The sequence below is a fragment of the Arvicanthis niloticus genome, unplaced genomic scaffold (assembly GCF_011762505.2).
Source record: "Arvicanthis niloticus isolate mArvNil1 unplaced genomic scaffold, mArvNil1.pat.X pat_scaffold_1507_arrow_ctg1, whole genome shotgun sequence".
NCBI classification, from domain to species: domain Eukaryota; kingdom Metazoa; phylum Chordata; class Mammalia; order Rodentia; family Muridae; genus Arvicanthis; species Arvicanthis niloticus.
The window spans coordinates 18623-31470 of NW_023045456.1; the positions used below are offsets into that span (position 1 = coordinate 18623).

The 12848-nt window shown below is 48.4% G+C and overlaps 1 pseudogene; it reads right to left on the reverse strand.

Moving 5' to 3' along the window:
* Window positions 1-4491: 4491 nt before the first annotated feature.
* On the reverse strand, window positions 4492-4724 carry LOC117701622 (mitochondrial import receptor subunit TOM7 homolog pseudogene; annotated as a pseudogene).
* Between the last annotated feature and the right edge of the window lie 8124 nt (window positions 4725-12848).

Genomic DNA, 12848 nt, shown 5'->3' on the forward strand with positions numbered 1-12848 from the left:
CTCCACCCTGTAGTTCTTTAGAGTGACACAGTACTTTTCCACAGCCACACTTCTCGGCAATTTGGGACCTTTGTGTTTGCTGAGGCACTGAGCTAAAGACATAGGAAGAACGTTACACCTACTCCTGGTATCTGAAGGTCACCAGTTGTTTTGAGTTCTCTAGATTTCAACAAGTGTTTAGCTATAGGTGTGGCCTCCAAAATTAGAATAGCAGGCGCAGGGAGGGGCTGTCCCTTACAAAGGAGTGGCCTCTGCTTTGTCACAATCAAAGTGCCCTCCCTGATGCATTACAGATTCTTTTCTGAGCCTCACCTTAAGGTGTAAGCCTGCTCATTTGACAGGCCAAGGCGGTGCACACCTTTAGTCCCAGCACTCAGGAGGCAAAGGCAGGGGGTTCTCTGTGAGTTCAAGGCCAGCTTGGTCTAAAGCCAAAGCAAAACCTAGCAAAAAGAAACTTAAGAAATAAAGCAGGATTTATCCTGGCTCATAATCTAGTACAGTCCACCATGACAGAAAAAGTATGGTGATGGGGGTGGCCTCACTGTGTGCAGAAGCATGATGGTGGGAAGGCCTCACTGTGTGCAGAAGCATGATGATGAGGGTGGCCTCACTGTGCGCAAAAGCATGATGGTGGGGTGGCCTCACTGTGTGCAGAAACGTGGGGAAGCATTACATCGGCACTCAGAGAGCAGAGAGAACAATGTGATCTTCAAATCACTTTCTCCTTTGTCCCATTTTATGCAGCCCCAGCCTGTGAGACAGGGTTACCACATTCAGGGTAGGTCTTCCTCTGGAAATTCCTTCATAAACTTACCCAAAGGTCTATCTTTTAGATGATTCTAAATCCAGGTACCTTGACCAGGAAGACTCAGGGCTTGATACTGAGTATGTAGAATAGTAGCCTAGAGCCAAAAAGAAGTGAAAGAAGCAACTAAACCGGTGATACTAGGCAGAACTTGAGTCTAGGATGGAACGCAACCTCAATGAAAGGCAGAATGGGTTCTCCTGGAGATCTGGGAAACAGACAAAAAAGAGGGTTTACAGAGCTCCATGGGCTGCTGACAGAGCTATCAGACCCTAACCTTTAAAGGATCTGAGCCTCAAGTAAAGAGTTCAGAGGATGACCCAGAACCCCTGAGAAATGAACTCCACTGCACAAGGGAAAATAGTAGTGTTTGGTAACAATAAATCCAGTACACTAATGCTGGGGCGAGACAGGCTGAATAGAAAGAAGATCCATTCAGAGGAACCTCTTACCTGTGACCCTGGCACTCCATGGAAGAACCCTTTGCTACAGTCAGAAGACAGGGAGTTCTAGACACAACTACAAATGACAATATCTAGAATGTGTGTTTTAGAGTACAGAGTGCCAGGATCACCCCAGTCTACCAACTCGGTTGTCACAACAGTGCTTCTCAGCCTCAGCTGCCTACTCAAATCACCTAGAAACTAGTTGAGATCCTGAGCCCCAGATCCACTTCAGCAGAATGGGTGTGGAAATCTCTGTGTAAATTACCATTTACTAAAGAATAAGGCTTTTCTTTCTCCTCCTCCTCCTCCTCTTCTTCCTCCTCCTCTTCTTCCTTCTTCTTCTTCTTCTTCTTCTTCTTCTTCTTCTTCTTCTTCTTCTTCTTCTTCTTCTTCTTCTTTTTCTTCTTCCTCTTAGAATCATTTATTTAAGTAAGTATACTGTTGATGTCTTCAGACACACCAGAAGAGGGTATCAGATTCCATTACAGATGGTTGTGAGCCACCATGTGGTTGCTGGAAATTGAACTCAGGTCCTCTGGAAGAGCAGTCAGTGCTCTTAACTGCTGAGCCATCTCTCCAGTCCCCAGAATAAGGCTTTTCTAATGAAAGTTGAGAGGTGCACAAATCTATGGGGTGTAACTATTAGTCACTAGGAATCAGTTTAATACTGGCCATTTGGCAGAATGGTAACAGATTCTTCCCTAGGACCTAGGATCTTACTAGCTATGTGTTCTTGGCCACAATAACAGTGCCAGGTGTGGCTTCATCCTGTGGGTGGGGCCTTAAATCCAGTCAAAACATGCTTGGTTGTTTCCATGATGTTTGTGCCACTGTTGCACAGGTGGCCATGTCTTGCCAGGCCAGTCTCATTAATAAAGTTTACTGTTGGGTAAGACCAATGATCTCCTTTTCCCTAAGAGCGTGTGTCACACCTTCTAACACTGCAAAAGATAGAGGGAAGAGATGAAACTTCCAGGTGAGTTCCGGCTCTATTTATCCATGCTCTATGACTTAGCTGTATCTGTCTTCAGCGATACAGTCTTGTCATCAGGTTCTGAAGAGTACCGAGAGTACTGGGAATACTCTATAATGTTCATGTCCAATACTCTATGGGACCTCACTGATCCGTGACTCCAAAAGACGAAATCCATTCTTGGCACTGAGACTTTTGTCTGATAGTCTGGGATGTCTAATTGGGACATTGTGCTTTGTTATAGGGTAACTACATAACTTATTCTTTTATACATGAATGTATATATTTTATGAAGTTTCTGCGGTAGTCAAGGTGCAGAGACTGTGAGATGCTCAGCCCTTAGGGGTCTATGTCTGTATCACATGTCCTCTCAAGGCTCAGGAATCACTGAGGAAGAAAGAACAGAAAGGCTGTAAAAGCCAGGGATGATGGATGACTGTGGGGTCAGTCAGGGTACAGTGGAACTGGGAAGAGCCAGTCTGAAGCAGGAGTGAGATCAAGCTGTGTCCAACCCCAGAAAATTTACCTGGAGAGCAATAGGAGTGAGGACCACTCCCTCCCTTGTCCTGGATCTGCATGTCCTGGCCCACACAGTCCTGTGTCCTCCACCTTTGTCTCCACCACAGTAGGTCAGTCACAGGTAGTCAGTCCAAGCCAGGTTAAGCTTTACTTCTTATAAGGTCATATCTGGCCAGGCAGTGGTGGCGCACGCCTTTAATCCCAGCACTTGGGAGGCAGAGGCAGGCGGATTTCTGAGTTCGAGGCCAACCTGGTCTACAGAGTGAGTTCCAGAACAGCCAGGGCTACACAGAGAAACCCTGTCTAGAAAAACCAAAAATAAATAAATAAATAAAGTCATGTCCAGCAAACACCTGGAGTTCCTCTTTATGCAAATAAGGCATTCCCAGCACCTCAGCCCTAGCCAATGATGTACACTCACCCCAAAAGCCTCTACTCAGTCCCCAAAGACTTAAATAGCCCCTCCCCCCACCCAATGAAAGGAGCTGCTCAATGAAGCCTGCCTCTGGAGAAGCCTGCTTCTCACTGCACTTGCCCATTACCTGAGGTCTCCATCATCCTCCCCATCCTCTCCCCAGGCCATTTCTGCCTCCTGCATCCTTCCCTCAGGATCCCCTGACTGAGTTTCAGGATGACTGAGCCAGGGAGCACAGGGAAAGTGGAGGCCTTAACCAACCACAGAGGACTACAAGGAAACAAGGAAACCGTATTGTTCAAACCCAGCAGGCAGTTGCACATGCGAAATCATAGTGGTTGTGGCAGCACACACAAGACCTGCAAAAGCCCAAATCAGACAAAATCTCAGCGTGGGTAGAGGCGGCGCTGGGAAGTTCCACCCCTAACTGAAGAAATACTGGCAGCTTCTGAGAGCAGAGTATATCAGCAGCACAAACTGGACTAGGTGGGGCAGGTCAGGCACAAAATTGGGTGGGTAGAGATGAGGTTGGCTCTGAGAGGAGTTGGGGGGGAGGGAAGGTAAAAATGATCAAAATACATCTTACTAATCTTAATCTTAAATAACTGCTTCCTTATTGGTAAATGTTGGGCCTTGGACGAGGTAACTCCATTTAACCTGTTAATTTCAGTCACGTAGGACAGGTAGAGGGCGTGATTAACAAGTCTCTACCTCCAGAGATTTAAATATTAATGAATTATCAAAAGGCCAGGTAGAGGGCGTGATTAACAAGTCTCTACCTCCAGAGATTTAAATATTAATGAATTATCAAAAGGCCAGGGGGGTAGCTAATTAAGTTATTCCCTCCCCTTTCTCCCTTCCCTATAAGACTGGTCTCCCCTGGCCTTTGGGGGGGGGGGGGAAGCGCACAACACCTGCATCCATTCACCATGTCATGAACAATAAAAGCTTTGGAAAACCGGACTCCACGTGTCCATGGTCTCTCCGCCCGATTCCCAGCTTTTGGAACCCTGGAACCTTGCCGATGCAGCCGCTGGCCCGCCCACCGACAGCTGTGTGAATGTGAGATCCTCCTCTGGCGGTGCAGGAAGCCCTGGTGCCAGACCCCCCTGAGACTCTGTCGCCGGACTCCCTCCCTTCCCCCCGCCCGCGAGATTTCTGCCCCACAGGTAAACACATTTATTTTGACAGTCTATCATAAGCCAGTACAGGCTCCAGTCTGACACCGATGTGTTGAAATGAGATCTCCTTTCTTATCCAGCCGGAGTATACATCTTCCAACATACACCTTCCATGTTGGATTGTGTCCAAATCCAGATGACCAAACAGTCCTTTATCCCCAAAGTAGGCTTCAAACTGGTGGCTCAGGCATTCCAGGATCTGCAACCCCTTGTAAAGCCCAGGTGAATAAAGCCCCAGTGGATGGCAAACTGCCGCCCTTGAAGCCTCTGCAGCTTCTGTTTGGCTTCTTTGCTCAGTTTCACCATGGCGATGACCAGAGGACCGAGGAGCCCCCACCTAAATAACTACTTCTAATACTGCAGAAAGGAGGGCTGGAGAGATGGCTCAGCAGATAAGAGGATCCATTGCTCTGCCAGAGGACCTAGGTTTGGGAGCCAGCACATACATGACAACTCACAACTGTAACTTCAGTTCCAGGGGATCCAGTGCCCTCTTCTGGCCTCTGTGGGCACTGCATGCATGTGGTGCACAGACAATATGCAGGCAAAGCACCCATATGCATAAAATAAAATAAATAAATCTTTTAAAATTGTAATTGCAGAAAAATAAATTTAAAGAAATAATAACTGCTAATAATAAGATAATAATGATAATGATAATAATAATAATGATAATGAGGCAGCTGTGCCATCACTGATTGTAACAACAACATTGAGACTCACTGGTCTCAAATGGGCTGCTTAACCTGTGTTTAGCATGTCCCAAGAGATTCAGGCCCACTCTGTTGACAAGTAATTGGGGCATCTTACCAAAAGCAACTGACCCGAAACTGAAGGTGTGGTCCTTGAAGCTTGCAGAGGGTGATATTGGTAGCCAGAGACCAGGGTGACAGAGACAGCCAAGAAGGAAAAAGAGTAACACTCCAGAAGTCTCTTCAGGCACCCAGGGACAGCAGACAGGGTTAGAGGGTGTAAGACTCTTGCGAGCCTCAGCTTACCAGAGACCCCCTGCATGAACCACGCAGAGATGTGAATCAATGCAAAAAGTAATAGGAATTTTAATGATCTAACACATTGGGGTCGTCCTACACCAAGGGTGAAGTGGTGACCCCCGGCAGCCCATTTGGTCAGTTTTTATACAGTTTAAGGGGTAGACTAAAGAAATAGTGACTAGGTACAGTATGACTGGCAGAACAGTGTGACTATTAAACTGATTGGTCTTTAGGGAATGAGGTGGCAGGGATTTTTCTTGTCTGCAGGTGGCAAGGGTTGGTCTTGCTCTGGGCCTTCCCAACCCGCAGGTGGGTTCCCTCCCCTGAGGTCTGAGGAATGTTAATCAGCCTCTCCCATCTGGCAAGTGTCCCATGACCTTTCCAAAGTTCCTGAGCTGGCCAGGAATGTTAGTTAGCCTCTCCCCTCATGGGGGACAAGTGTTCCAAAGTTCCTGAGTTCACTTCTTCAAGGGGTATAGTATCTGACTGGAAAATAGTTCCTCCTTCTAGGGTCAAACTTAACTGTGTTCCTCATACATCTTAAAGGGAAAAACAATTACCGTACCTTTCTAGACCACTACCACACCCCACACCCCCTACACCCCATTTGAAGGTGTAAGTCTAAGGCAAGAGCCTCTAGTCTCAGTTTTTCTCAATCTCTTCCTCTCCCTCCTCTTTTCTTCCTCCTCCTCCATCCCTCTTTTTCCTCTTCCTCCCTTCCTTCTTCTTTCTCCTCTTCTTCCTCCTCTTCCTCTTCTTCATCAAAGTTTTATGTAGCCAAGTCTAACTTTCAACTCAGCACACGGCTGAGAACAGTCTTGAACCCCTGATGTTGTGAGGTATTCACCAGAGAAGACTACCTGGGCATGGGTTTAAGCCAATAGAAACTTTGTTAGCTGGCACAAGACATAGCACAGTCATTCAGGATCCCATAGTGTAGCCCCAACTCTCTCTCAGGGTGAGCTTTTAAACACACACATACAAAACCATGTCCTGGGTTGACATACTTCAGTTAGCAAGAACAGTTAGCCAGAAGCAGAACTATAGAAGCCAAAAAGCAAGGTTAGTACATTTAGAGATGTCCCCATGACAATGGACTTTGATGGATTAGGTCTTTGCTTTCATTTTTGGCAGGTGATGCTGTCTGCGCGCTGAGATTTACAGCCTGAATAGCTCTTCCAACATGGAGTCAGTTGTGCTACGGTCTGGGGCCTGTTCCACTGATTCTACTTCTCCCTCCTGATTCTACTTCCCAAGTGCTTGGTTTATAGACATACATCACCACACCCACTCAAAAGTTACTCTCTGAGCTTAGACTTCCTCAGCTACCATATGGGGACAATAACAACATTTACACCCCAGTGTTCTGTGAAAACTGCCTGAGATAATTAATTCCAGCAGAGCCATTGGGACAATAGCTAGCTTACAGTAGGGACCCTATAAAGTACATGTGGAAACATGCACAAAGATCTATATGATTCATGTATTAATCATACCTTTATATCTAAAAGTATACATATATAATATTATATAGGCTACTATATACAATGTTTAGGTGCTCTGTGCTAGACATTACTTTGGGCACTTCCAAGTTCCCCTTGAGTGGGAGGCCCATAGCTCCTGGGCATCTGAGAGTCACCTCCTTCCCAAGCATGGTGGCCTATTGTGAGGACCTCCCAGGATCAACAAGATCTTCGAATTTACCATCCACAGAGGCTGAGCCAGACTCAAGCCTTGTTAACTTCTAAACCTGTAGCTAGAAGCCAAGGGAAAGAGTTAGGGGTTGGGGTGGGCTTCTGTCCTTTCTGACTTTAAGCAGAGGTAAGAACACTCTTAGGGGTTCAGAGGAACTGGCCAGGCTCCATGGCTCCCCAGGCAGTTTGGGTAGTGGCAAGTTTTCCTCTGATGTTTCTCCTTCTGCCCAGCCCTAGCACATCCTATGCCAGCCCTGGGGCCCTGAAGTTCTGGAACTTAGGGAGGGAAGCAATCCATGGGAGAGAGTGGGCAAGAGGCCCACAGGAAGCCCACCGCCCCAGAGAGCTGATCATACTGCCCCCAGGCAGCAGGGAAAGCCTGGACTCCTGCAGAGCCGCAGGCCCACACACGAGGGAGATTCGGGCGGGAGCCCCCCGGCCGCGCGCGGGACGTGAGGACCCGTTGGGTGCTGGAAACCCTAGAGGCTTAACTCATCCTCCTGCCTCTGACAGTCACCGCAGCCTCTCCGGCTGCACAGAGCGCCCCTAAGAGGGGCGCGCCCCCTGGAGGCCGCATCAGAAAGCTCAGTCTGGGCTCCCGGTTCCAAATTCCATCTCTTTAGATGAATTTGAAGTTCAAGGAAGAAAGCAAGCACAAACACTTCCTTATCAGTTGGTTTTCGTCTCCTTCGACCCCCACCTTCGTGGGGGAGCGACACTAAATATGAGCATATGCGCACCTAGTAGGCTTTTAATTCTGGCCCAAGTGGATTGCTTGCCTGGTCCCAAACTAATGTATCCTAATTGCCACCCCTCAGACTGGGATAATGTGCCCATTTCTCCTTATTGGTCCTAAAACAACAAAAAATTCATTGATGAACCAGTGACCCTCCCCCCTCAGCTGATGAAAGTGGCTAACATTTACCCAATACCATTGTGCAGAGCGTTTGCATACATTATTTAATGCCCTTAATCTCTGATGGAACTCGATATTATTACCCTGCCTATCTTTAGAAAGTAAATGAAGATTTAAGTGATGGCACCACCACCATTTGTAGTTTGTTTGTTTGTTTATGTAGGCTTTTGATGTTGCTGTTGTTATTTTCGAGATAGGGTTTCTCTGTGTAACAGCCCTGCTGCCCTGAAACTCGCTTTGTAGACCAGGCTGGCCTTGAACTCACAGAGATCACAGCTCTCTGCCTGCCGAGTGTTGGGTAAAGAAGCGAGTCACCACGCCCAGTGCACACTCAGTTATGTAAGCAGCACTTCCATTTAGTTCCACAATAATTTGGAGTGTAGGATCATTTCCCACTGACAGGTCAGCTAACAGGAAATGAAGGTTATTTTCTCAAGGTCTTCCAGCTCCAATTCTCAGATATAAATTCCTCACTTCTTTCCAGCTCCGTGGTTCCCTCCGTTCCCTCCCACCTCGCCCTTGAGTAATAAAAGTGACTCACTCAACCCCACCTGTAGGCTCCAGCAACTATGAGTCACTAACCCACCCTACTGGTAGCAGTAGCATCCATAACAAACCTAAGCACCTCCCACTTCCCTAGCCCCACCCCCTCCACCCACCGCACTGGCCTCTAGGAAGCAAGAGGTTGGTGAGTGGTTTCTGGTTTCCCACACACTGTATTGCTAGTGCCTAGGAGGTGACTGTATTGAGCTTCAAAGATGGGTTTGTGCTCAGGTACACACAAGGAGGCCAGACTGCCCTAAACAACCTTCACAGGCACAGTGGGGAAGCCTGTAATCCCAGCACCACAGCGTAGCCTGAGGCAGGATTGCCATCTCTAAAACAGCCGGAGCTACACAGCAAAGAGCCTGGGTTACTGAGCTTCCCTGCAAGAGAAAAGAGCTTCAGACCTGAGGTGACCACCCCACTCTGTGAGGCAAGAGAGGGTCTCAGGAAGGGGTCTGTTAGCGTTCTGTCTAAGCTCCGCCCCACAGTTACCTGGCAACAGCCAAGTAGGCCTGACCCACTATAAAAGGGGCTGCTTGCTCCCTCCTCACTCTCTTGGTCTTCTCTTGTTCCCTTTCTCTTCTCTTTCCCCCTCTCTCTCCACGTGCTCATGGCCGGCCCCTACTTCTCTACTTCTCTACACAGCAAGGTCAGTGGGTGCCTTGCCTGCGTTCGTTACTCAAAGAATGTCAAGATCTTAGAGAACAAAAATAAGACAAATCAAATGGAGGATGATTGGATCCTTGAGAAGCCGACACGGGAAGATTATCAGTGTCCTGAAAAAGCAGAAAGGCTAGTTTACAAGAGAAAAAGGGAGTCAGTCACGTGAGTGAAACCCAGAGGAGGCTGCCTTCAGAAGAAGCAGGAAAAGCTATCTCTGTATCAACACCAACAAATTTCAATGGTTGTGAGTCACAAAGCTCAAGCCACAGAGGCGGTGGGGAGCTCTTCCCCCCCTTGGCAGGCAAGTCTCAGATGCCTGCCTTCTAACGACACAGAGGAAGCTTGTCCCCAGAAGAGAAGCCTAGCTCGATGGTTATGCACTGATTTAGCAAATGTGAGGCTTTGGGTTCCAATCACGGCAGCACAAGAAAACCAAACAGAAACAAAAGAACAGAGCCAGATGTAGTGGATCACATCTGTCTTTGTTATTCCAACATTAGGGGGCGGGGGGGGGGTGTTAGAGGCAGGAGGATCAGGAATTGAAAGCCAGATTCAGCTACACAATGGAATTTGAAGCCCAGGGAAAAAAATTTAAAGTAATACAAAGAATCCACCAAACTGCGAACCATAGGCATGGCCCGACCCGTGGTGCCAGTGCACTTCAGTCTTACTAGGAACTCAAAACAGGGTCCCACTGTTCCCAAGGACAGGCAAAAGAGAGGCAAAGCTTCTTCAGGAGATGGGGTGCAATCGAGTGCAGTTTGCTAGAGAAGAGTCACAAACTGTGGCTGGCAATCTACAAAGGTCCAGTCACTGGGTGTCCCTAACATCTGGAAATCTTGCCTGGCATGATCCATAAATGAACGGCCCATATAATTTGGATCTATGGTCGTCAGTATATCGTGGCTGTGGCACTTATAGCACAAACATGCTCACCTCATCACCAGGAGGCAGAGGAGAAAGGGCAAATGCAGGCTCCTGCAGGCCTTGTGCAGCGAGCACTCCGCAGCCGGTTGCCCTCAGCACTTGGACCAGCCAAGAGTCTCCCATGAATCTCCGCACTAACTCTTGCGCCTCTGACAAAGACTGGAAGCGGCACCGTGGATATGTAGAAACTGTTTAGAAGGCACTTTGACAGTATTGTCCAGTTAGCAAAACAAAAAACATCCCTCTAAAAGGGTTTTTGTCTTCTATTCTCTGCCTACTCTCCCCTGGGTCACCACACTAAACCAGAGCAGCCTGGAGCTTGCTCTTAGCTACATCCGGCCCTCCCGAACACCACCTGACCAAATTCTTCTCCCTTCCTTGGAAACTTAGAGCCACGTGATAAGAACTTTCTGCAGCCAAAGTCACCCCACCTACAATTTAACCGGCTCTATCCTCTCCGGTCCCTGCAAGTCTACTGGTCCTCAGGTGCCCTGGCTCCCAGCCATCCTTCCTCCTGACCCACAGCGCCCCCATCCTGCTGACTCCCCATCTCCACTCCAAGGTCTTCCCTTCAACATCAAAATAGCCTGTTTTTTATATTTTTTTTTTCTTTTCTATGTGTATGTGCACACGCGCACACACTATTGATTATTTGATATCTTTTGTATTTTCATATGACTTTGGGATTGTTTTTCTGTTTCTGTGAAGAATTTGCTGGCATTTTGGTAGCCTTCGCTTTAGGCAGCGAACTGGTCGCCAGTCTCCTTGCCGCAACGAAAAGCTGGAAATGCACCGTAAGGAAGGGTTTATTTTGGTTTGTGGTTTGAGAATGTGGCACCTCAAAGCAGGAAGGCATGCTGAAGAGAGAATAAGTGGCTGATCTCGGTTGTATCACCCTCCCTTCCCTGCAGTCCCTCCCCACCCCCGCAGCCCCTCCCCGTGCAGCCCCTCCCTCCTGCTGCTCCTCCCCTGTAGCCCCTCCCTCCTGCAGCCTCCACCCCCCCCCCCCCCGCAGCAATGGTTCTCAACCTTCCTAAGTCCTCGACCCTTTAATACAGTTCCTCACATTGTGGTGACCCCCCCCCAACCATAAAACTATTTTCATTGCTGCTTCAAAACTGTAATTCTGCTACTTTTGTGATTTCCGTGCCCATGGACCTATGAAAGGCTAGACACGGCGTGGTCCATACACACATAATGGGATATTATTCAGCCTTAAAAGGGAAGGAACGCTTGACACATGCTAGGACATGATTGAACCCCGAGGACAGTATACTCAGTGAATAAGCCGGTCGTGAAGTAGCAAGTCCCGTGTGACTCCACTTCTGTGAGGTTCTCAGAGAAGTCAAGTTCAAGGGGAAAAAGACAATAAAGCACACGGGGAAGAGTCGGGAAGGGATGGGCCAGAGTGGAAGGGGGAGCAAGAGAGGCTCATGGGAGGAACGTGATTTCTAAACACATTCCACCATGTATGGAAATGCCACAATAAAACCCACTATCGTAATTTATATGTGACAATAGCTCCTTATTCTCTTTTTATAGAGGAAGAATGGCGGTAGCTGGAGCTAAGAGCGGGAGCGATGAGGAGTCAGGTTTCAAGGACAGCAGAGTTTCAGCTACGCAGGATGCAAAGGTTCTTAGAAACTGTCACCCTTCCTGAGATCCCGGGAACATCGTGGAGAAAGGACGCAAGAACTGTAGGAGCCAAAGAGGGTGGGGCAGAAGTGACGTGGGAGTCTTCGCATTGCTTACACTACGGAAACGTCAATAACAACAAAAGAACAGTTCCGGCGAAGTTGAGCCTGGAGTGGGGGTGGGGGTGGGGGGCACTCGGCCGCTAAAGCATGACACACCTGAGTCCCGTCCCCAGAGTGCGCGAATAAAGCCAGCACGGTGGCCTCTCTGCGGCTCTCTACCTTAGCCTTGCTTTAGAGACCCAGGTTAGTGAGAGATCCTCTCTCAAAAAACAGTGCAGACAGCACCGCCTGAGCAATGACAGCTGGAGTTGACCTCTGCCCTCCAGGAGCATGCGCACACTCCACACACCACTAGTTAAGCTGTCCTCATTTGTTTTCAGACAAGGTCTCACTGTGTAACCCTGGCTGGCCTGGAACTTTCTACGTGGACCAAGCTGGTCACAAACTCACCTGCCTCTGTGTCCCAAATGCTGCAATTAAAGAGGTGCGCCACCGCACCCTGGCCCAAGGCGGGCTAAGTTGTATGCTGTGTTTTGTAACCACAAAGTTAATAAGAAAAACAAATTAGTGGGTAGTTTTCCTCCTCTTAAAGCATAGAGTAGCTTTCCATTTTGCTCAGAATAATAGCTGAGTTCCTCAAGTAGCCTAGAAATCTCTGCTGGGCTCGGTTCCCTGCCCAGCTCCATCGCAGGACACCCGGGTGGCAGGTGTGTGTGTGTGTGTGTGTGTGTGTGTGTGTGTGTGTGTGTGTGTGTGTGTGTGTGTGTGTGTCTTTCTCTCCCTCCCTCTCCTCCCTCCTCTCTCTCTCTCTCTCTCTCTCTCTCTCTCTCTCTCTCTCTTTCTCTCTCTCTCTCTCTCTTTCTCTCTCTCTCTCTCTGTGTGTGTCTGGCTGACTCTCTCAAACTCACCATGTAGCCAAGGATGACTTTGAACTTCAGACCCTCCCTCTGCTGAGTCCCTGAGTATTGGGTGATGAACACCGGCAGGACTTTATTCTGAGTGCACCTGCTGCTTTGTCAGATGGTCCTCTCTTCGTGTGATTCCCTTTGGGTCTCTCTGCTCCTTGCCTGCTTA